This window comes from Ursus arctos, unplaced genomic scaffold, assembly GCF_023065955.2.
Source record: "Ursus arctos isolate Adak ecotype North America unplaced genomic scaffold, UrsArc2.0 scaffold_14, whole genome shotgun sequence".
Lineage (NCBI taxonomy): Eukaryota > Metazoa > Chordata > Mammalia > Carnivora > Ursidae > Ursus > Ursus arctos.
Genome location: NW_026622808.1, coordinates 46,115,932 through 46,141,502, shown reverse-complemented (window position 1 = coordinate 46,141,502; position 25,571 = coordinate 46,115,932). Strand labels below are relative to the sequence as shown.

Here is a 25,571-nt window from a genome sequence, read left to right as displayed (position 1 = left end):
TCTCTCTCAAATAAATAAAAAATCTTTAAAAAAAAAAGCTTAATACCAATTCTTCACAAAGTCTCTCAAAGAATAGAAGGGAACATTTCTCAACTTAGTCTGTGAGGCCAGTATTACGTTGATAGCAAAATCGGACAAAGATTTCACAAGAAAACTACAGCCAATATCTCTTATGAATAGAGACACAAAATATTCAACAAAATACTAGCAAACTGAATCCAGTAATTTAAAAAAAAAAGTATACACCATGACAAAATGGGATTTATCCTAGGAACATAAATTTAGCTTAATAATTAAAAATCAATTAATGTTATATACTGTATCAATAGAACCAAGGGCAAGAAAGGGAAGAAGAAAGGGGGGGTAAAGAGAAGGGGGAATGAACCATGAGAGACTATGGACTCTGGGAAACAAACTGAGGGCTTCAGAGGGGAGGGGGTAGGGGAATGGGATAGGCTGGTGATGGGTATTAAGGAGGGCACGTATTGCATGGTGCACTGGGTATTATACGCAAGTAATGAATCATGGAACTTTACATCAAAAAGCAGGGATGTACTGTATGGTGACTAACATAATATAATAAAAAAAAGTAAAAAAAAAAAAATAGAACCAAGGGCAAAAAAACCAAAAACAAAAACAAACAAAAAACCCCATATAATTATTTCAATAAATGCAGAAAAAGCATTTGACAAAACCCAAAACTCCTTTTTGGAAAAACCACTTAATGAACAAGGAAAGAAGGAAATTTTCTCAATGTGATTAAGGACATTTACAACATACCCATAGCTAACATTATACTTAAAGGCAAGACTGAAAGCTGTTCCCCTAAGATCAGGAACAAGACAAGAATGTCCATTTATGCCACTTTAATTTAACATTAAGCTTGAGGTTTTAGTCAGGGAAATTAAACCAGAAAAATAAATAAAAAGCATCCATTTTTTTCTCTTCAAATGAGGTATATTTTATTTTATTTTTTTAATTTTTGAAAGTTTTTATTTAAATTCCAGTTAGTTAACATACAGGATAATTTTAGTTTAAGGTGTACAATTTAGTGATTCAACACTTCATACAACACCCAGGGCTCATCACGTGCCCTCCTTCATCCCCATCACCTATTTAACCCATTCCACCTCCCCTCTGGTAACCATCAGTTAGTTCTCTCATCAGTTTAGAGTGTGTTTCTTGGTTTGCCTCTCTTTTTTTTAAAAGGCATTCAAATTGAAACAGAAGAAGTAAAACTACCAGTTTGCAGATGGCATGATCTAATACATAGAGAAAACTCAAAGGGTAAAAAAATATATATTAAAGCTAATAAATGAGTTCAGCAAGTTTGCAGGACACAGATCAATATATAAAAGTTAACTGGAAAAAAAAGTCAATTGGATTTCTATACAGTAACAATGGACTAAGTAGTAATAAGTTTAAGAAATGAAGTTCCATTTACATTAGCATCAAAAAGAATAAAATACTTAGGAATAAATTTATCAAAGAAACACAGAAGTTATACCCTGAGAACTACAAAGCATTGCTGAAAGAAATTAAAGAAGACATAAATAAGTGAAAACTCATTCCATGTTCATGGGTTGGAAGACTTAATATTGTTAAAATGGCAACACTCCCCAAATTGATCCACAGACTCAATGCAATTCTTTTTTGTTTTGTTTGTTTGTTGGGGTGTTTTGTTGTTGCTTTTTATTTGAGTATAGTTGACACACCATGTTACATTGGTTTCAAGTGTACAGCTTAGTGATTTAACAAATTATACATTATGCTATGTTTGCCACAAGTGTAGCCACCATGTGTCCTGTTACATCACTATCACAATATCATTGATCATGCTGTAACTTTTACTCCTGTCACTTATTCATTCCATAACTGGAAGCCTGTATCTCTCACTCCCCTTCACCCATTTGCCCAACCTCCTGTCCCCCTCCCCTCTGGCAACCATCAGTTTCTTCTCTGTATTTGTAGGTCTGATTCTGCTTTTTTGTTTGTTTATTCGCTTTTTTTTTTTTTAAGATTCCACTTAGAAGTGGAATTATGTGGTATTTGTCTTTTTCTGACATTTTCACTTAGCATACTTCCTAGGTCCATCCATGTTGTCTCAAATGGCATGATCTCATCCTTTTTTACAGCTGCATAATATTGCATTGTATATATATGCCTCATTTTTCTCATCCTTTTATCTATCAATGGACACTTAGGTTGCTTTCAAATCTTGGCTATTGTAAATAATGCTGCGATAAACATAGGGGTGCATATATCTTTTCAAATTGATGTTTTCATTTGCTTTGTGTAAGTATCAAGCAGTGGAATTACTGGATCATATGGCATTTCTATTTTTAATTTTTAGAGGAACCTCCATACTGTTTTCCACAGTGGCTGTACCAATTTATAGTCCCACCAAATGTACAGGGGTTCTTTTTTCTCCACATCTTCACCAGCACTTGTTATTTCTTGTCATTTTGGTTTTAGCCATTCTAATGGGTATAGGATGATATTTCGTTGTGGTTTTGATTTGCATTGCCCTGATGATTAGTGATGTTGAGCATCTTTTCATGTGTCTGTTGGCAATCCGTTTGTCTTCTTTGGAAAAATGTCTATTCAGGTCCTCTGCCAATTTTTTAATGAGATTGTTTGTTTCTTTTTAGTGTTGAGTTGTATCAGTTCTTTATATTAGATATTAATCCCTTATCAAATATATCATTTGAAGATACCTTCTTCCATTGGGTAGGTTGTTTTTTTGTTTTGTTGATGATTTGCTTCGCTGTGAAAAGCTTTTTATTTTGATGTAGTCCCAATAATTTATTTTTTCTTTTTGTTTCCCTTGCCTTAGAAGTCATATCTAGAAAAATGTCACTACAGTCAGAGAAAGTACTGCCTATGTTCTCTTCTAGGGTTTTTATGGTTTCAGGTCTAACATTTAGGTCTTTAATCCATTTTCAGTTTGTGTATTGTGTAAGAAAGTGGTCTACTTTTGTTCTTTTACATGTAGCTGTCCAGTTTTCCCAGCACCATCTGTTGAAGGGACTGTCTTTTCTACATTGTATGTTCTTGCCTCCTTTGTCATAAATTAACTGACCATGTAAATGTGGGTTTATTTCTGGGTTTTCTATTCTGTTCCATTAATCTCTGTGTCTATTTTTATGTCAATACCATACTGTTTTGATTGCTACAGCTTTGCATTGTATCTTGAAAACTGGTATTGTAATACCTCCAGCTTTGTTCTTTCTCAGGATTGCTTTGGCTATTCAGGGTCTTCTGTGGTTCTATACAAATGTTAGTATTATTTGTTCTAGTTTTGTGTAAAATGCTGTTTGTATTGTGGTAGGGATTGCATTGAATCTGCTGACTGCTTTGGGTAATATGGATATTTTAACGATATTAATTCAATGCAATTCTTTTCAAAATCCAAGCTAGCTTTTTTTTTTCAGAAATTGACAAATGAACCTAATATTTATATGAAAATTCAAGGGATCTAGAGTAGGCAAAACAACCTTGAAAAGGAAGAACAGAGTTGGAGAACTCATACCAACTTAAAAACTTACTACAAAGCTAGTAATCAAGACAGTATGGTACTGGCATAAGGATAAATATGTAGATCAATGGAATTGAAATGAAAATCCAGAAATAACCTCTAACATTTATAGTAAATTGATTTTCTACAGTGGGACAAGGAGATTCAAGGAGGTAAAAATAATCTTTTCAACAAATGGTGCTGAGACAACTTTGGATCCATGTGCAAGAGTGAAGTTGGACCCCTTCCTCACACCATATACAAAAATTAACTCTAAATGGATCACAGACATAAATGCAAGAGCTGAAACTATAAAACTTTTAAAAGAAAAAGATAGGAATAAGTCTTTGTGACTTTGTTAGGCAATTGATTCTTAGATATGACACCAAAAGTACAAACAAGAAGAAAGAGATAGATAGTTTGGACTTCATCATAATTAAAAGTTTTGTACTTAACACCATCAAGAAAGAGAAAAGATAATAACTCACAAAATGGGAGAAAATATTTGCAAATCATGTATTCCATAAGGAACTTGAATCTAAATTTATAAAGAACTTAATAGTAAAATAACAACAAAATTAAACATTGGGTACAAATTCTGAATATTCTTTTCTCCAAAAATATATAAATGGCCAGTAAGCACATGCAAAGATCTCTAGTTATCAGAGAAATGCAAATTAAAACTATAACGAAATACTGTTGAATACCCACTAAAATGGCTAAAATAAAAGGCCAGACAATAAAATAAAAGGCCAGACAATAACAAGTGTTGGCAAGGACACGGAGAACTAAGAATCCTCATACATTACTTCTTCTGAAGACTAAGATTTCCTCCTTGGTGAGGATACCTGATCTTATGAACTGAGATGCAAGAAAGTTCTTGGAAAGAGCAAGAAGTTTAAGAATTAGATAGTACTGGGTACAAATTCAGGCTGTGTCACCTATTGCTGGAACCTTAGACTTACCATTCCCAGGCCTCAGTTGCTGTATCTATAAATGAAGACAGCAATAACTATCGTGGAAATTTATTGGGAGGATTAAATAAAGCATGGTTATTAAGTACCTGGCCTGTTGAAGGTACTTGACAAATATCAATCTTCCTTCCTTTTGCATGGCAGAAAACTCAGCTGTAGAGGATAAGATGATACAGAGTACAAGAAAATATTTCTTCAAATTCACTTAGACCCAAATCTACCACTCTGTTCCATACTGTCATATCCTCCTCTTTAAAAATTCACCATGTATGCTCTCCCTATATTCTGGGGAAAGCATAATTTACTATCAGCATGATAGCATGTGATTTAGAAAATTACGTTATTTGACTTAAAGGAGACAAGAAAACTCCCTACCCACTACTGCTACCAAATAGCATCAACCCGCTGCTTCTGGATTTCAAAATAAATTGGGTGAGAAGGATAGAGAACATTATTTGTCCAGGAAGAAATTCAGCTTTGAACCTAGAAATGGTCCTAAAGCAGAATTTGGTATAAAATCTTGTGAGTGCAGCCAACTGCTACAAAGGAGAAGCGCAAGGTGTTCCAGGAGATTATAGAGTGAGAGGATCTAACTGTGTCCAAATGGCTCTTAAAGTAGCTGCATCACCCTTTCTGCTTCCTCTCCACCCCCTCCCATGCTTTGAAACTGGCCTTTTTGAAGTTGGTCTTTTAAACAATCATTTGCTGTCTTTAAAAAGTTTTAAATGGCTGTCTCAGTAAAAGCGAAATCAATATTCTTTCAGCCTGGGCTTTTAACAGATAATGTCTCCCCATAAATCATGGGCATAATGACACTGGAATAATTCATCATCTCATTACATTTACATATGATGCGCCGCATTGTTCTGAGGTGAAGGTTATCTACCCTTCCTGGGATTCCATCCAGAAACAAATAAAAGACCAAGGAACCTGATGATTTCATGGTCCGTTTATAGAAGCTGTTGTGGATCAGTTTTCTGTCTGTCAGCTACTTTTTCTTTACAGTCCTTCTGTGCACACACTGCAGGGATATATCCTTCCAGCACAAGAATTCCAATAACCTGTAAAACTGTAATTGTTGAATAGGAGCCTGTCTAGGTTAAAGATGTTCTCTGTACTCTGGGCTTCCTTATATCAATGCCAGGTCCCAGGCTGTCAGTATTACAGTCAAATATTTATTGAGCTCCTACTATGTTGGTAGTTTGGCACTGGGTGCTGTTTGTATTGTGAAAAAAAGACAAACATGGTTTGCTTTCATTGGACTTACCATCACATGGGGGGCAGATGATCAAAGATCTCTTTCCCAATAATCATGCCGTCCTTGTTAGTAGTAAGTACTGGGGAGGATTGACAAAGAATGCTATCAGTGAAGGAACTTATCTGGTTTGGTGGGGCATAGATTATGGAAGGCAGCCCTCAGGGGTGATATCTAAGGTAAGACCTAAAGGTTAGGTATTGGAATTGAGCATTTCAGATGGAGGGAACATTATACTACTCAATTAATAGTTGAAGGGACGAATGAACAAAAGAAGAAGAACACCAACAAAAGGCAGTGATTAGATACATAGTTCAGATCACGGTTCAAATTTTGAGGACCTATTTTCACCTAGTCAAGAGAGTAGCATTAGTGAGCTACCAGTGATGAGCTGTTTATCATCTATCTATCTATCTATCTATCTATCTATCCATCCATCCATCTATCGTGGGGCCCAAACTCATGACCCTGAGATCAAGACCTGAGCTGAGATCAAGGGTTGGACACCCAGCCACTGTGCCACCCAAGAACCCCTGTGAAGACCTGTTTAGACCTGTGATGTTACCCCTTCACCATTACCTCTTACCATTAGTACACTCTGCTGGAATCCTGACCTAGGTAAATACTTTGAGGAAAACATATCTGAGTGTGAATTTCAGAATTATCCCTTATGGTTAACTTGTTCAAACTTTCCTTGGGTGAGTTACTTCCTGAATCTCAATTTCTCCAAGTTAAGAATGTGAATCAAAAGATCCTCATAAGCCTTCAGTGAAGATGAGAACAGATGATGTATGTCAAAGCAGAAAAATATAGGGGTTAAGAAGCTAGGTTGGGTCTCTTAGCATATTGTGTTTGAATCTCTGCTGGGCCACTACCTGGCCGTGAGACCTTGGGCAAGTTACAAATAATAATGCTATAACACAACATATGTGTTTCTGAAAATCACTATGCTTTGCAAAACTGGGTAATAAAAACCATGGAGTTTATTGGGTAAATGAGACTAGGGACACAAAACACAAAAAACTGCCAGTGTTTAGGAATCTAAACAGTAGTTTACACTTGTTAAATACCTGGGAAATACATAAATATGACAATAAACATTGCACTTAACCTTGAAAAAGATCTCAAGTTTGCTTGTGGAAATGGGTGTGGGAAGGGTTGCAGCTTGTGGGCATTTGTGAAGTGGTGGAAGCCAGGTTATCTGAAATGGGACAGAAAGTTGTAGTACCAGATGGGGATGATGTGGCTCAAAATACCATTGGTGACCTGAGGTGGATGGTGGATGTTCATATTTGTGTTTTGTGTATTTCCATGGGGCCCAGTTCAGCCAAGTGCAGTTTCTGCATCTACCCAATGTGTGTGACAGTGACAAATAAGCATGAGCAAACACAAAAATCACAAATTCACATTAGGTTCAAATTGTTTCCTAAAATATCAATTATGTTCGAACAAACAAACATTAGAGCAGAACTGAATGTATTTATCCCTGCTCTGCCTTAGTTCTCTCATCTCTAAACGGGCTATAGTGCCAACCTCACAGGGTTGTTGTGATCATCGTTACACACAATGATTCCATATAAAATATCTAGTACTGGGCCTGCCATATAGGCATGGTACATTTTCTCTAAGCACTTAAATTCATTTTGTGTTAAATTTGAATTGGAGAGTTTTGCTAGAGGACATGTGTCACTTTTTGGTGAGTGAGGGATGTACCTTGTCGCACAGAGCTTGACAGAGGCATGCTCCTCCTCACTCCTGATACACCCACTGAGTGTCCCACTCTTTTTTCTCCAACAAGCAGCATTGAGGAGTGAGCTGAAGGCCCCATCTTCACAAGGAGGAAGCAGGGAGAAGAAATGGCATCAATGGCTCTCTAGACTCAGGGAAGGGACAAGGACCACAAAGTGAATGTTCCATGGAACATTAGCCAAGGCCTAAGTTCCAGATCTACCTGCATGTGGTGCTGGCTGGGTCACATAAACTCTCTGTGGCTGTAATCCACTTCTTGGTGACTCTCCAAACTGAGCCTGAATTCTAGGTTAATCTATCAGTGCTTGCAGTTGGCCCAGCCTGCAATGAAACCCATATAGGTAATTTCATCTTTCATCTGCCTTCCTTTTGGGTAGCTGCAAACAACCAGCTAAGAACAGATGTGAGGGGCCAGGGCATGACTCACAGGGTATGGTTGGCTGAGCTAGAAAACACAGGCAACTGGCTTGCGTGAGGTGCATTTGAGTTGCTTGCAGGAAACTCATGAGGCATCAGTGTAGGCATCTGTGTGGGTTCTCCTTGTGTTGTTTGCTTCCAGCTGGATCACTTAAAAGCTCCTGAGTCATATACTCTGTTTCCTCCCCAGGGGTTTCCACCCCACCTGTGTGTTGGGGGGGCACAGTGCTGCCTCCTCCTCGGCATCCATCCCCAGAGTACCCTCTCTTATTTGATCTATTCCACTTTCCACTCAACCCCACACCTCCGTTGCCACCTTCCATCACCACTTCTGGCTCTGAACCATCAGGTGTACCATTATTATGAACTCCTTGGTGCTTCACCCTGTTTTTCCCTGTGACCTCCAGCTTTCTGATCACAGTCTTTTATTGCATCCACATCTCCTATCACCCCAACACAGACCAAAAGAACGGGGGAATTCAGATTACAGAATTTGAAGGTAGGCAGAGCCAGCCTGGAATTCTTCTGCTGATGCTTATAAGTGGAAAGATACTTTACTTCTCTAAGCTTTAGTTTTCTTTTTTTTTTTTTTAAGATTTTATTTATTTATTTGACAGAGATAGAGACAGCCAGCGAGAGAGGGAACACAAGCAGGGGGAGTGGGAGAGGAAGAAGCAGGCTCCTAGCGGAGGAGCCTGATGTGGGGCTCGATCCCATAATACCGGGATCACGCCCTGAGCTGAAGGCAGACGCTTAACCGCTGTGCCACACAGGCGCCCCGTTAAGCTTTAGTTTTCTTAACTCCAGAAATGAGAAAAGTGGTACCTGCCTCCTTGGGTGGCTATAAGAATTAAATGAGATAATATCTGTGAAACTCTCAACACAGTGCCTGGCAGAGATTAAATACTCCATAACTGTAGCTGTTGTGGTTATTAGAAGGTTTAACTTCTTGTAATCAATGGAAGTATCCCCATGGAGCTAAATCCACACAGTGGGAATATTTGCCAAACGAGGGAATTATCATTGTCGTTAATTTTGAATGTTCTAGTCTATGTATGTATATATTTATGTATATTTATATGTTTATATATATATTTTGGTCAATATAGTTTTATATGAATGTTTCTTTATCCAATATGTGTCAGGGTCAAACAACAAAAAGAGGGGTAGGAGTAAATAGGAGATACAGTCAGTGCCCTCCTTGGAGTCTCCAATTCAGCAGAAGAATGCATTGCAGGGAATTACCCATTCTTGATTTTTCCCCCTGGGAAATTGTCTCCTGAAGGACTTCGACATGAATTTTTTTTCAAATGTATGTACTTGGGTACATTGGAGAATGAAATATAGATTTTGACTAGCAAAATGATGCATCACATAGGCAAAACATTGATGGAATAATGAGCAAATGCCAAACGGTGAAACCATGAAACAAAGTAGACGGTACCACTAAAAGTCAACTGCCAAAATGATTCCACTCTTTGACTTTGGTTTTCATGAGATCTATGATCTGTATGATTTTTAAGTTGGACTTGGAGGCTGCCTTACCATTTTGACTGGATTCCTATTTAATACAAAAGTCCTATTTACATTCATCCAAGAAACATGGATGAATGGTTTCATGATAAGGAATTAGCTTATATTATACAGAGCAGTGTTTCTCAAAGCACAGATTCCAGGAAACAGCACCCAGTATTGGTTTTTCGTTTTGTCTGTCTTATTTTGTTTTTAACAAGTATCTTTGGTTGATTTTGACACAAGCAGTACACACAGACTATGATTTGGGATATATTGGTTTAGAGGAAGTTGATGGATTGGTTTCTGAGAACTACAGAAATAAGTTTGAAATGAGAAAGAGTGCCAGGCCCTGGGAATAGAAATTGGGGGGAATTTGTACTATGGGAATAACATTCAGGTGAATAAAGATTTGGAAGTTTGAGTTATAGTCTGGATTGCTCCAAGTTCGCATTTTCACAAATCCAAAAAGTATAAAATCCACTTGTTGAGAATTTTAGCTTTATTAACTCAGTCTCAGTCCACAAATGCCTCTACAGAACTGTTAACAGAAATACAGAAAAGATTGCTTTTAAAGAATATACAGTTGATTTAGAGGGATAAGACATATTCATATGAAATTTTTGAATTTTGAAAATCAGCATGGGCTAGCAGATAATCACTCATGGATGTGTATCCCAGAAATAATCGATGTAGCAGGAATTCGGAAGCAGTAGAGATCTGGTTCAGCTGGAGCAGTTAGTGGCAGGTCAGTTTTAAGATGAGGGGATGAATTTACTGAGTTCTAAAAGGGATGAAAGATATATCTAGGAAGAAGTCGAGAATAGGCCATCCCTTGTGGGAACTACAGTATGAATTATGCAAGAAAGCATTGGTGTCATTAGACATTGGTTCTCAAAGGTAGCACAGCCACCAGGAGGCTTTTTGGAAATTTGTGTGGATGATTTAGATTGTCACAAGTCAGGGGATGCTACTGGTATTTAGTGGGTGGAGTCTGGGCGTGCTAGGCATCCTGTAATGTGTGAGATGGACACACAAAATAGAGGATGTTCTTGAGTCCTGTATGACTTCCAGATATCCTGCCAGACATTCATTTGGTTGAAAAACCTGCCTATGATTATCTTAGGTAGAACCCAGACTAGACAGATGATAGATGATAGATAGATGGATAGGTAGGTAGGTAGGTAGGTAGATAGATAGATAGATAGATAGATAGATAGATAGATAGATAATTTTCCAAGATTGCAACGACACAGAGTAGGTTGAATTACCTTCAGAGTTTTTCCAAGCATTGTTCACCATTTCAGAAAATCATATCACCAATGACAATACCACTTGTGAAAATTTGGGATTGAGTTTCAGTTTGAGTTTGTAGCTGTCACATTCATGGGAATTCTATGCTTGTGTATGTGAATGTTCTTATTTAGTTCTCGTTTCAAAGTGTTCAATGGAAAGGGAAAGAATAGACACATTCTGTGAGTACTCTAACTTCTCAAATCAAAAATGATTTGATATAAGTAGATGAAGCATCAGTATGTCTTTAGCATAATTGTGCCTAAGCATTTATATTTGAAAATGTGTTAATTTATATTATTATTAGTCCTTATTTCTTTATTTCTCCTTTATATTATAGTGAGATCATCATGTTAATATTTTTCCAGTTGTGTATGTGGGTTGGTTATGTTGTCAAATATTTATAAGAGGGGTGTAGAGTTGAGAGGCATAAAAACTCCTAGATTAAGCATCAAGTCCGAGAATTGCAAAGGACATGTTTCCTTAAATTCACTAGGACTGGGAGTCAGGGGGTGGGATGGGCATGGAATTGGGGTGAACCTTTGTTCACCTTTTGATCTTACCTTCCTGGTGCCAAGATAAAGTTTGCTCAAATGCATCAATTTTTAGTCATCAATTTTAACAAGAGGTAAATAGGTCCTTAAATATTTTTTGCAGTGTTTAAATGACTTATATCAGATATGGATGTTTACAGAATAATAGACTAGACCAAGAAAATGGCTCTTATATGACTTTTTTATCAGCGTTTTCAGTGGATCAAATGTTTTCCTCATGTTTAGAAACCACAGCATCAGAGGGGTCTCCCCTGAGATTTATCTGAATAAACCATTGTAGTGATAAGTAAAGACACAACCCAATAGCCTTTTTTCCCCCAGTTTATGTTCTTAAGCTCAATGAAGTTTCTTTTTCTTCTCTTTACAAACTAAAAAATGCTTCCCCCACCCCCTGACAGATGGTGATGCTTCCCAGAACTCCATGCTTCTCCAGAAACGATTCCTCAGGCAAGTCTGAGGTCCACTTAAACCAAACTTCGGTAAGAGGGAGGAATCTTGTTTCCTCAAGGACATAATGAAATAGCAAGGCATGTGAGTAAAGTCTGTAACAGTTGAGGCTAGAAATTGTTCATAAATGTGGTTGGAGAATTGGTGTCAGTAAATCTCAGGCCTCATTTCCCGGTATCTGAGGATGACAGAATGTATTGCAGGGGTTTATAAAAGTCTACCAAGAAAAAAATAAACTTACCATGTTTACTTAAACAAAACAAATAGGTTTTCATGTTACTTTAAGCAACAAAAGAATGAAGCCATAAAATCAATAGTGATTGGTTATGGAAACAGGAGTTGTGTATTGCTGTTAAGGGTCTAATAAAAGAATCATCTAGACTCAGTCTCAAAGATCCCCTGATCATCATTTGAGATGAGGTCCTATCATGAGGGATAAATAACCAACACATTTTATGCTGGGGCTGCAGCCAGATGTCATGTTTGCTCTTTTGGGCCTGCAATATCTGTTACGAAGGGGTTGCTTATTCCACAAATGGAATGCAAAAATCAATGAATAAAGCTGATCCATGGTGGGCATGCAGTTTTGATTGGTCTGAGAACACTCCGTCATTTTCACCTAGGAAATGCTTTGAGTAATGTGATACACTCAGGAATTTCTATCCAAGCGTCACTTTAGAATGGCTGCCCGCTGCCGAAGTACAGGAAAAAGACTAACTCACTTTGGTTTGGGTTTGGGTTTTCTAGGAGGTTGTTTTGGCATCACGTAAACATTGGCTAACATTTTCAACTGGGCAATAGTACACAGTATGGCTATATTTAAGAGCTTGGGCTTCGCAGGCTTAATAGACGTGGGTTTGAAACCACAGGCTTGGGAAAGTGAATGTAAGAGCAACAGCAATGATAACATTATATTTTGAAAAATATTAAACATAAAATTAGTGAAAGTAGTACAATAAACTCTCATGTACCCATCACCCAACTTCAGACAGTACAAACATTTTGAGCAAGTTGCTTAACCATGTTCTCAGTGGTCAAATGAAAATAAGAATTCTCATATCCAAGAGATCTTATAAGGAATACAAGAGCAATAGTATTTATGACTTTTTGGCATAGAGGCTGGCATAAAATAAATGCTTTGAAAAGTTTATTCACCTTTAAACCAAGGATATCCTTGGGGTAAATGCACTCACTACAACCTATGCTGAACAGAAAGTAGGATCTTTGTGCTTTTACTGGTGTTCAGAACTTCACAAAGCATATAGGCCCGAGGCATGAAATGATTAGCTCTTTTATTAAAGATGTTACCCCCCAAATAGTGCAGGAATCCAATGCTTAGCTAAAGAGGGTTGTATCTCAGTGAAAATTCCAAATGACTCCTAAATGGCCAAAAAAAAAAAAAAAAAGCTCCTTTGGGAGATGAGACTGTCCTTGAAATAACAATGGGTACAATAAAACAACAAGTTTAGAGCTAGACAATCTTACCCCAAAGAAAGAATATTCTCTTTCCTTAGGTCTCTGGGCCACCAGCCCTAGATGACCTCACAGTTAAGAACAGTCCTGCCATTTCCTCTTGGCTATTCTCACAGGCCTTTTGTGGCAGTGAGTGAAAACATTCTTTTGGAGCCAGAAATAGTTGTTGCACTCAGGGTAGAATGAGAAACTTTTTGCTGAGCTTCAGGATCCAGGATGATTAATTTGCAGAAAGCTCTTGAGGGCCAATTAGATGGGGCTCCCCTGCTTGGAGAGGCGATAGGCAAGACTAGTTTTGGAAGATGAAAAATGAGCTGGGTACCCATGCTGCTTTGCAGAGCAGCTAAAAAACATAATAATAATGCTAGGGAGGGAAAAGGTAGTTTCACACTTGATTTGTAGGGGCATTATGACATTCAAAGAGTCAGTGGACAAGGTACACAGGTGTAGAATTTTTAAAATTCAGAGCAAGTTTTTAAACGTTGGGCCCCAAAGTAAGTTAATTTTGAAAGGGGAGTTATATCATAGAGTGCATGCTTTTAGGTCTCAGATCTGCCACTTAAATTTGTGAACTTGGGCGAATTTCTTAATCTATGCTAGCTTTAGTTTCCTTGTCTATAAAATGGGGATGTTAATAGTGTCCTTTTCATGAGGTTTTTACCAGGGTAAAAGAGATAACACACATTAATGCATGTACACGGCTTTCAAATACTAAAGGTAAAGGTTTACATCATCATCATCATTACTACTAGTATTCTCATGAGTTAATTAGTGATGCTACAGGTTGGAGAAATTTTTCTGAATGACTTTTCTATTGCCGTTAGCTTGGCATTAGGTGGCTGGTGAACTTGATGTGAAAATCTCCATGCATTAATTTTATGGTCTCCTTGTACCAAATTGCAGAAAATACATGCATAAATCACACCTCTTCTCTTTGGCATCCAATCTGTTGACTCTACTTCTACTGTAAACAGTGAGTCAGTGCTGTATCTGGCAGGATGAGAGTTGAAAAACAACAAAGTCTCATTCTTTTGGTTTGATCCTAGCCTAGGGCCTATTACTAAGTAAGTGTTCAGAACTGATTAGTTGAACGAATGAATGAATGAATGGGACACATTTTCAGTGTCTATTCTGGTTCTTTTTCCTAGGGAAACATATTAGGCCATGCTTTGGGTTTTTTTCTTATGTTTGTTTAATCTGCCTAACCCTAAACAAAGCCAACCAGTTCCCATAATATATATTCTCCTTGTTTTGTAACTCACCTCATTACTTGTTTTTATTTAAATAGAAGCTAACCAGTAAAAACTTGGGAATATTTAGTTTTAAAAAGCAACTTCAGCAAGCTCCTTTTTGGAAGATTACAATATTGATCAAAGAAGACACAATCCATAGTGAATGAACTTGAAAGCATAATGGATTTACAAGTTTTTTAAAGGAGCTAGTATAGAAAAGCCCAAATTCTTGGGATTTAAGGACAACTTTTGGAAAACAATGCCATCTGTCAGCTTGCCCCTCGTTATTCTTCTTTGTGTTTGCTTGACCCACTGCAGTCATTATTTCAATGCATTTATTGCTAAATGTGAGTTAGGCACATAAACTGGACAGTTTATCCTTTATAACCATATTTAAAGGTACATATTCTTATGTTTATCTTATCCGTGAATTAAAAATGAATCTCAGAGAGGTTGAGCATCTTGTCCAAGGTTACACAGATGGTAAATTGCAGAGCCAAGTTGGCTCATGCACCTGGCTTTGAATCTCAAACTTAGAATTTGCTGTTGAGCAAGGACTGATTTGGGTCAGGGGGAAAAAAAATCCCACATAGACTTTCAGACAGACTCCACATGTAGGTTAAAGGACTTCTGTGGTCTTTCACTTTATATTGTCTTTACCTTCCATTGGTCTAATTGGTACATCTTTCCTTGATCACCCATTCTCCAAAGGTCACTGGCCAATGAGAGAAATAAGACCAGGACCTAGGACTTTGCACTCTTGAGATTTCCTTTAATGAAAACTGGGAGACAGGATATCCTGCTCCTCATCTCTTTTCTTTCTCTTCACCAAATTAGCTCCCAACATGGTCTCTTCTACCTTCCTAAATCCAACAGACATTCCTCAGTCTTCAGTTTAGTTGACTTCTGAGCAGAGCTTGCATGATCACCTACAGCTGCCTCCCTTCCCTTGGCTCCAGGGCACAATTCTTTCTGATTTTTGTCCTCATACTCCTTGTCTCTTGTGTGTTGGCTCACCTTCTACCCAGACATTACATGTTGGAGGTCCTATGCCCTCCCCTCTTTTTATTCTAAGTTCTCTCCCTGGTGATCTCATCCACCCCCATAGTTTCATATCGCACATATTCTCAGATGACTCACAATTTTATCTCCAGTCTTGATCTTACCACTTAACTCCAGACCCATATATTAACTGTCTACTTGCCATCTTTTGAATGCTTCAAAGGGACCTCACACTCAGCAAGTCCAAGACTGAGCTCATGATCTTCTCCTCCAGCCCTGGTCCTCATCCAGAGTCTCTGTCAGTGAAAGTGGTGCTGTCTCATTGCTCAAGCAGAAGCCAAGGAACTGTTCTCTCCCTTAACCCTCATATTCATTACCAAGTCCTATTGATTTTGCCCTCCTAAATCTCTCTTGAATCTATCTACTACTCTCTCTACTGCTATCATCCAAGTCCAAGCCACAACTATTTCTTTTCTAAACAACTTCAACATACCTTCTGACCGGTCTACTTCCACTCATGCTGGCCTCCCTACAGAGTTTTCTCCACCCTGCTGATAGAGTGATTTTTTTCCCCCCAAAATATAAATTGGGTCATGTCACTCCCATGGTTAGAATCCTTCAGTAGTTTTCTGTTCTCCTTAGAACATGATCAGAAATCCAACCCCTGGCCTACAAGATGCTGTGTAGTCTTGGGCAGTGGTTCTCAAAATATAGTCTAAGAATGCATCAACATCACTCAGGTGCGTGTTTTCAAATATAAAGTCTTGGCTCCCACCCCAAATCCAAGATACCAGAAACTCTGGGGATGGGGACTAGCAGAATGTGTCTTAGCAAGTCCTTCAGATGATTATGATGTGTATACTCAAGTTTGAAAATCACTGTTCTAGAGCCTACATACCTTTCTGGCTATATCTGGCCTCTTGCTTTCATCATCCCAGCCTCTTGCAGCTTTTTTTTTTCCCCCCATTCCCTCCTATTGCACCATGTTTCTTTCTACCACAGGACATTTACACAGCCCTTTCCTCTTTCTTGGAAGCTCCTTCCTCTCCTCCTTCTTTGGTTAATGTCTACTTTTCTTTCAGGTCTTAGCTTAAGAAAGCTGATGATGATTAATTCCTCCTAATACCATATACTGCTTCTGTATAACACTTAAAATAGTTGTATTTTTTTTTCTCATTTGTCTGGTTATTGATTAACATCTGTCTCCCCCACTAAAATATAAACTTCAAAGGAATTGGGACAGTATCTGGTTTTGCTTGTTATTGTCTGCAGTGTCTAGTACTAGGACAGAGCCTGTGCTCAGATGAATGAACTTTCAGTTTCTCTAAACTGTTTGAGAGCACAGACCGACTGGAATTCTCATGGTTAGCTTTCAGTTCCCTCATCTTATAAAATGGGTTAGCTACCCCATAGGTTTTCTGAGACAACTGAGTGAGGTACAGCATGGATAAAACCTAGGACAGGGCCAGGCACATAAGTCCGTGATAAGTGTTAGCTCTGATCATTTATAATTATAACTCCACTTATCATTCTTCCAGATTCCAAAAACTGACTACAACCGACCAGAGTAATTCTTAACAAGAATGTACATTTTTAAATTTTAAGATAAAAATCAATGCCTGTGTAGTATCTCAATTTTTTCCCTCAAAAATTATTTATCTGCCAATGTATTTGCTCTAGGAAATTCTTGGTAGCCCTGTCATTGGTTTCTAATGCCACTCATTTATTTACTTAGGAAATAATTAGGGAGCAAATGTACCCACATGTTCTAGGTTCTGGGGCTGTGGTAGTGCCTAAGATGGGTGTGGCCCTCATAGCACTGACAGTCAGGTGGGGAAAAGGGTATTAACTGGCCAGGGGAAAACAGTTCACCTCAGTACCAATAAATGCTATGAAGTGCAAGGTCCTACATATGCATTTGAATTTAGGAGACCAGGCTAATTGGGGAGGGAGTTTCCACCCCAAGCTCACCTTTGGATCACAGGTTCAAGCTGCCTGTGCCCAAAGCAAGCCAACCAGTTGGAGTACATGGTGCCATGTGATGCAAAACAAGTTAGTGAAGTTGATGTTTTTCCCCCACTCTGAATCAAACTGGTCTCCGTATGTGTTAATTCTGTGTTGTGCTTACAAACAGGGTTTCCATGAAAACCAGCTACAAGGGGAACAAAAGGGAAAGGCTAGCCAGGAAGCCTGCATTGTTAAAGTGTTTCCCAGGTGCTTTATATGCACACTTAGTGGTTGAAAGCTATTCCTTTTTAGGCTCTCTGCCTGATTTTTCTTTGGCTGCCTCTGATTTCTTTACCACCCTGAACACCTGGGGCCAAGACTCCTTTTCATAGCAGTTTGAAAGCAGTCCTTTCTCTTTCCTCAGTTTGGTCCAGGTCTTAATCTTTGAACAGCATCAAATATTCATTGCCTTTGACAAAGCTGGGGTTGGAGGATCCAGGATTTTCAAAAGCAGGTCTTGCCTTACCACTGGTGATCCAGTGAGCCTTTCAGCAAGACTGACTCTAAATCATCCAGGCTCAATTAGTTTATTTCAAAGAAATATCCAGGTGTTGTTTGACCTTCAAACATATGGACTGCGGGAGTAAATGAAAGGCTCGCCTGTTCCCATAATGCTGAGGGAACTGGATGGGGTAATTCTTTTTCATATTCTCTGAGTTTTGTAGAGGGATTATTAGGTTTGGGTTAAGTGAGTTATTTACTTTAGCAATATGCTCAGCGGTGGGCGGCATTTGCCTTGCTGAGGGAACAGCCAGGTGTGAGCTGTCACTAAGCACAAGTAAAATGGTGAGAGGTATGGAGAAGGATTGGGCCACGGAGGTAGGGTGTGAGCTGTGAGACTTCGGGGGAAATAGTCCGGCGCACCACCAGAGGCAATAAGGTGACTATTTGGTTGAGCTCTGTGTCCAGATCTTAGCAAGTCTCCACAGCGGGAGAGAATTGGCCCAGGGTCCTTTTCGCTTTTTCACTTTTCCCCAGTACAGGGGTGGTTGCTTTCCTCAGACTCAGGTGTTTGGCTTAATATCCTAGGGTTTTCTTTGGTTTTGTTTAGGGGGCTGTTCTATCTGGAATTGTCAGAGCTTTGTGCAGAGGCCTGTTTTTGCAGCCTGTTTAACAGGTTCTAAGAATTGGGGCAATGTTGAAAAGAATGGTCCTGTGGCTAGGAGTGTGGTTTTAAAGTTAGAAAGACCAGGTTTCAAATCATGGTTCATCTTGCTTGCTAGTTGTATGACATCAGACAAGTTATGTAACTTCTCTGAGCCCCAGTTTTCTGGGGTATAAAATGGAGCTGTTAATTCTTTTTTTGAGCCTTTCACAATGTATGTTTAAAAAGTATTTTAATACGCATCCAACCGAAAAGGGATTTAATGGTCAAATACATTTGGAAAACCCTTTAGACGTTTTTCCTCAGTCTTGGATTTGATAATGCATATTGTCAGATGAAAGTCTCTGAGAAGCTCTGAAGGAAACCAACCTGTTTACCTTTGTTTCATCCAAAATGTCAAAATATATTTGAGTTCATGAACTTTTTTCTTTTCTTTGTAGAAAATGGGAGCGGTATTTCATGAAATACAAATGACCTCATAAGATTGTTATAAGATTTAAGAATTTAAGATGAATGCTTCCCATGATGTCTGGCCCAGAGCAAGTACTCAATAGTGGTGAGTCTTATGGTTGTATGATTATATTAATGAGGGGTTTTGGTCTCCAAAACAGAAAACTCTAAATTTGATAGACCTGATTTTGACTGCAGGCACTTTATCAGTGCTTACCAGTTGGAAATGTACAGATTTGAGCTGTCAGTTACGGCTAGTGGTTGAAGTTTATTGAGTGTCTACCATGTGTCAAGGCGTACATTAGATATTTGAACCAAATCGTCAACTGTATTTAATGGCCACAACTGCTCAACAAGGAAGCATTATTCTTCCATTTATAGATGTCAAAGCTGAAGCTTGAGGATGACATGTGACCTGCCCAAGTTTGTGTGGACACCCAATAGTGAAATTGGGAATTTTGCTTGGATTTGTTTGGCTCAAAGCCCTTTTTTATTCTCAATGGGAACTCTAGAAATCTTTCAGGGTCTGTGAAAGCACCGGGGATCTGGGGGGAAATCTGCAGTAATTGAAATCACTTAACTAGCACTTAACTAGCATGAGGCAGTGCAGGACTCAATACTTTGGAAAATTCACATTCCAGACCTACCAAAAATCTTTTCTGTATAGAATTCACCTTGTTCTGTCACCTTGAAGCCTTGCATTCGTTCCCTTTGCCCAAAGCACTTTTCCTGTGTCTTCTTTCTTGGCTAACTTTCATTCCTTTTTCAGTCTGTTACCTTGTCTGTCTCCCTATCGCACTGTGAGCAGGTACCAATGTTGAATCCCTAGCACATAACACGTTGTATTCCATACTATTTATTGATAAATGAATGATGTCATTTCAAAATCTATTTTGTGTTAGAGTAATCAAGAATAGGAAAATAAGGTTATTATTTAATATCATCTCTGTGATATACAAGAGTCTCAAAACATGGTTTCATGGAATTTTTGGCAATAAGAACGTTCAAAATTTCTGCATAGAACGATGCCTGCTACTAAACTATAGGGAAAGCTTTGGATGATAATGGAGATTGTTGAAAATAGCAGCTTAATTTTGGTTGAGTCTTGAGGGTATCTACAGAACAATACATAGCTCTGCAGGTTCAGAAACGCACTTTTTATCAGACCTCTATCTTGAGGGAAGGGTGACGTTTGTGATTTAGCTCAAAGAAACCAGTTCACTTGAGTACTGCTCAGTTATCATGGTTGCTGTCTGTGACTTAACTGTCTATGGTTGCTTCTTTTACCAAGCTGTGTCCTAGGCATATTACACATGTTACCTCTCATTTATATGGTACTTCTTTAAAGTACTGGTGGTTAACTTGCATTACAAATGAGAAGGCATTAGCTCTGAGAAGTTTTGCGACTTGCCAAAGACACACAGCTAGAAAGTGGCAGAGCAAGGATTTAAATTCAAGTCTAGGAGCATCTGGGGGGTTCAGTTGGGTAAGCGTTCGATTCTTGATCTCAGCTCGGGTCTTGATCTCAGGGTTGTGAGTTCAAGCCCCACACTGTGTTCCACCCTGGGTGTGGAGCCTACTTAAAATAGATAAAATAAATTCAGGTATGTCTCTGAAGCTCATGCCCCGTTGGGGCCACCTTGTCATCTAAGATGGGAGCTTTCTTCTTCTCATGCAAGTTACATTGTTAATGTAACTGGTACTGGATGTGGTTGTGTAAGTTCTCTCTGAAAACTAATCTTGTGACAGAAGGATACATAATGACCTCAAACTAAAATTCAAGGCCAATGTTGCTTTAAAGCTTTGTACACCTAGCCTATCTAGTCTACTGGGTCATCTTCCTCAATGCCAAGAACATTTTGATGCTGATAACAAGGAACAGTTATTAATATCCAAACACCTATTTCCTTACTTAATTCTGAATCCATGCTTAGCCTTTGAAATCAAATGCTCCTTATGTCCCATTTCTTTGTTTGAGGGTACCTCGTGTTAGGCTTGTTCTAATTCAACAGTAGTTACAGTTTTGTGAGTCACCCTGGTTTTAAGAGCCTGACTGACTTTCTCAACAGTTGATGGATTATTTCCTGCAAAGATTTCCATAGATGAATTCTTTGATGCATTTTATTTTGATCTTGCCAACTTCAGGGCATATCTGGAAGGCAAGGAGGAAATGGGAAAATTGATCTTCTCAAGCCCATCCTCAAAGACTGATGTATTTTCAGTTATGTATTATGGTAGTATGTTGGTGAGATACTTGTTTTGATTAACATGAAAAAGTGTTGGGAAAGTAACACTAAAGCAAAGGGCATATATATTCATTACATGGTGGAAAATCATCAACCCGATGATGGGAAACTAGAAAAGATAACCAAAGTTTGTCACCATTTTTGATGCTTTCTCCTCACTCGCAAATGTCACAGGCCTCTTTACTTTAAGCCCCTTAATGTTGGAACCTAGATGCTGCCATCTGGTTACGACAATTACAGGAGCTAATGGGTGCCAAGTCCCTGGCACAGGGCAAGGCACACAGCATAAACTCAATAAGGGCTGATACTCATTCTGTCCATTTCAATTCTGATTAGGTCATCTATTCTGATTTGGCTTCTACATCCTAAAGGTATGATTGGGTACTTGAGGCTCCTTTTGATTGACTATGCAGGGGCCGGTTCCTGAAAGAATGGGCATCCTCATGCCTCTTTTCTATTTAAATGAAGGGACTCATCTTTCTGTTACAGAGTTCCTCAAAAGTTGGGTCTGAGAATCCATATATGAGATTCACTTGGGGCACTTTTTTTTTTTTTAAGTGTTCCCACCTCATACCTACTGTATCTACATTTCAGAGGATGAGGTGTGGATTTCTACAATTTTAACAAGCTCTCCAAATGGGTCTTCTCAGCAAGTTTTTAGCTTTAAAATGACCATCTGCAAGAGGCCAGGATTTAGAAGAGGAAGGAGCTGGAAGAAGCCTGGGAGATCATATAGTCAGTTCATCCCCATCATTTGACAGATAAGAAAACCGAGGCATGGAAAGCACCCAAGTAGTTGACAGAGCTCAGAAAAGACCACCCTGTAGTTTTTTTCAGATCTTCTCTAGATGCCCAAGACAAAAATCCTTTTTCTTGACTTTCCCTTTTCCTGCCAAGAAAGGGATTTACGTCACAAGGCTGTATTTTATAAAGAAGAAATGGTGACTTTGTTAAGTCCTCCTGGCGGTGTCATCCCCCTTGAGAGTCTCAAATCGTAGCGTATCTATTAACCTGTTGAGAATTCCTTTGTGATTCTCTGTTGTCTTGAGAGTAGGGCTCACGTGGCTCAGGAGCACATACCTGTGACTGTCTTCACCTCTCTACACCATCTCTTGTCCTTCATAACCCTACCCGTTTTGTTCTCTACTCTCCAGATACTCTCAACTGTTTCGGTTCACCAAATGAGCCATATTCCTCCTTCTGCTATTCTTTCTGCACTTTTTCCTAGCAAAGCTTTCTTCAATTTTTAGGTGTCAGATGTCAGGTTATATCTTCCCCCCACCCCAACTGGGAACATTTCTCTGACTTCCCGAGTATGGATGACAGAGAGTTCCAGGTGCTACTTAGCATCCTGTACCTTTTTCAAATTGATTGGTAGTGTATCACAATAGTTTTGGTCCTTTTCTCCTTAACCATATTTTAAGTTCCATGGGACCATAATCATGTTTTCTGTGGTAGTAGCACACATAGTACATAGTGCCTAGTACAAAAGAGGTATTCAGTGAACTATGTACTAAGTAAATGGCAGGATGATCATCAGCTTCACATACCAAAATGTTCAGGCAGATAATGGTCTGCCTAGAATAACGATAACATTAGTAAATGGTAGAAGGTGAGATAGATTAGGGGAAGCTGGGATCGATCATGAAAAGCTTTGGTTTTGAATGAATGATAATGATTTGCTGATGGGGGTGTGTGAAGAAGATGCCTGTGTCAGGCTCGAGGAGCAGAGGTGGGAGTCAGAAGAGGCTAGAAACCACATGAAGATTATGATATGGCTCCAGTAGTCTAGAACCAAGGCAATGAGGGTCATAAGCAGGATGGTGTCTGCAGAAATGAGGAGAAATGAACAAATCCCAGAAATGCTACCATGAAAGAATCAAGAGTGCTTCATAGAAGACAGTGTAAGATTGTTCGTAGGGCTACCTTTCTTCTTTCCCTGGTTCATTAATTTTTTAACTCAACAAACACTGATTGAGGTATGAAGCACTGGGGTTATAACAGTGAATAAAACAGGCATGCTCTTTGCTATTCTGTAAGTGAATGAGACAGATAAGTAAATAAACCCAAGAAGGGGTGCCTACCTTATATAACCAGTGGGTGATGAACCTCATGAATGAAACTGAATAATGTATGTAAAACATGTGGCACGGTGCTTGATATACAGTAGAAGCTCAATAAATATTTTCATGCCCTCTCCTGAGTGCCTGTTACCTACCAAGTTCTATGTCCTGGGCTTTGCATGTATTTACTTCTTATAACCATCTTGCAAGAAGCTATGATTGTCCCTTTTTTTTCAGATAAGGAATCAGAAGCTAAAGGAAGTTAATCTCCCCCAATTCCCAGAGTTAGTGAGCAGAAAACCCTAGGTATGCCCACCCCCCAATTTCCATTCTCTTTCCATTTCACAATGTGGTTGTTGCTAAGCAGTAGTGTTATGGTGGTGTGCTTTGTGGTGAATCTGGTAGGCTTTAGGATTGTCCACTCAAGGAGCTGAAAGAACTAGCAAGTGTCAAGCAAATGGGAACAATTGCATATGGCCCAGTTACCCACATCCAGGTATGTCCAGCTGTGTGGTCATTCCCACCTTCCAATGAACATCTTTGAATTGGGAGGAAATTTGCATATAGTGACATTTTAGAGACTCTTTCAGGAAAGTGTTCATTTATTTATTTCTGTATTTTTAGAAATCTTAGACTGTAGAGAAAGCACATATTATTGCTCAACTAAAATTCTGGATATTCACAGTGGTAGGGAAGATTATAAGTTTTGCAGATCTGGTTGAAGTCTTTTTTTTTTTTTTTTTTTTTTTTGCCACTTACTAGACTATGACATTGAACACACCACTTAATGCCCTCTAAGCTATGTTCTCATTACTTAAAAATGATGAAGAAATAGGAAGATAATAATAGCACCTATCTAATAGAGTATATTTGAGATTGAATTAGTAAAAGTAAGTAAAATGTGTGTTCTCAACTGGTGGCAACTTTGGTCTCTCAGGAGGTACTTAGCAATGCTTGGAGACATTTTTGTTACAACTGGGGGAGTGCTACTGGAATCTACTGAGCGGTGACTAAGGATGCTCTGAAAAACCCTACAATGCATAGATAGTCCCTTCAGCAAAGAATTACTCAGCCCAAAATGTTAATAGTTGCCGAGGTTGTGAAACCTTGGTGTGTCTCTCAGGACCTACTATATAACGATATAAAAACAAAAAACGAACCTCCTAAAATCATCCAGGACTATGGAACCCTTGGAAAAACCTCTTTGGAAGCACTGAGATCTATGACAGTCAGATGAAAATACATCTGAGGTATTGATTAAATATTTCATTTTTCATCTAAATATTTTGAAGTCATGAGCAGATGCTCCATTCCACGGTGAGAGGTACGCAGTATGGAGTCCATTGTTTAGGAGTTTCCCAAGACTGAATTTGCATCTGATGGCGAGCTCTGTTTTTTCATTTCAGGAGTGGATTACTCTACAACATTACTTTTGGGAAGGGAGGCTTATTTGTTTCTAAGTATTCATTTTGTAACTTAAAAGCATCTTGAATTATTAAACCAGTTATTTTCCAGGCCCGTAAATGTTTTCAGCATGTTGCTTAAGTTTCCCTGAGTCAGCACATAGTAGTGCATGTTGGAAGACCTCAGTCAAAACCATTTCCTTAAGATGTTAGTATTTTTCTTTGGGCTTGTGATGTTTAGGGTGCTCATTCTGACAAGAGAGCATGTTTTTCTCCCAAACCCCCACATTCATGGCTGTGGTGAGAATTCTGCTCAGGGCAAAGGTGTCTGCATCACAATTTCAGACTAAAGAAAAGAATAAAGAAGAGAAGCACAAGTGGTCATTTAATATTTTCTCCTGATGTTGGACTCTTGCTTACTTCTAGCCAGGAGTCAAACCATAAGGTAAACCTTTCAACCCACATTTTATGAGACAATAAGAGAGTACTTGGAGTTACTACTAAAAAAATTCTTTTTTTGTGTTTCGAAGCCAAATGCTTTTACAAGAGGCAGAAAAAGGGGGGAAAAACACCCAAGTCAAATTGATGAAAGCCAGTCAAAATATGGCCTTGTTGTGGCTGATACAGCTACCCTGGCTGGTCCCAAAACACAGAAGGCTTCTTCAGGCATGGCTCTCAACACTGATTGAACTAGATTTCTGTGTCAACTGCTTGAAAGCTGCAGTCCTGCACCACACATTTCCTGAGTATATTCTTGAAAATTATCAGACCTGTTTTGTTCATTACCAGGAGCCTGAAAAAATGACCTGCAAACATGGCAGCAAGGCTTTCTACAGCCAGTATGGGCTACAATTAAACAAATGTCCTCAAAG

General features: G+C 38.7%; 1 long non-coding RNA gene across 1 annotated transcript in view; it reads left to right on the top strand.

The window, feature by feature from the left end:
* LOC123001176 (uncharacterized) overlaps positions 1-25,571 on the top strand; it is a 391,628-nt gene that overhangs the window by 117,002 nt on the left and 249,055 nt on the right. The window contains exon 3 of the long non-coding RNA XR_006409805.3: positions 18,978-19,093. This is a non-coding gene — a long non-coding RNA (uncharacterized LOC123001176). The remainder of the gene's footprint in view (positions 1-18,977; positions 19,094-25,571) is intronic.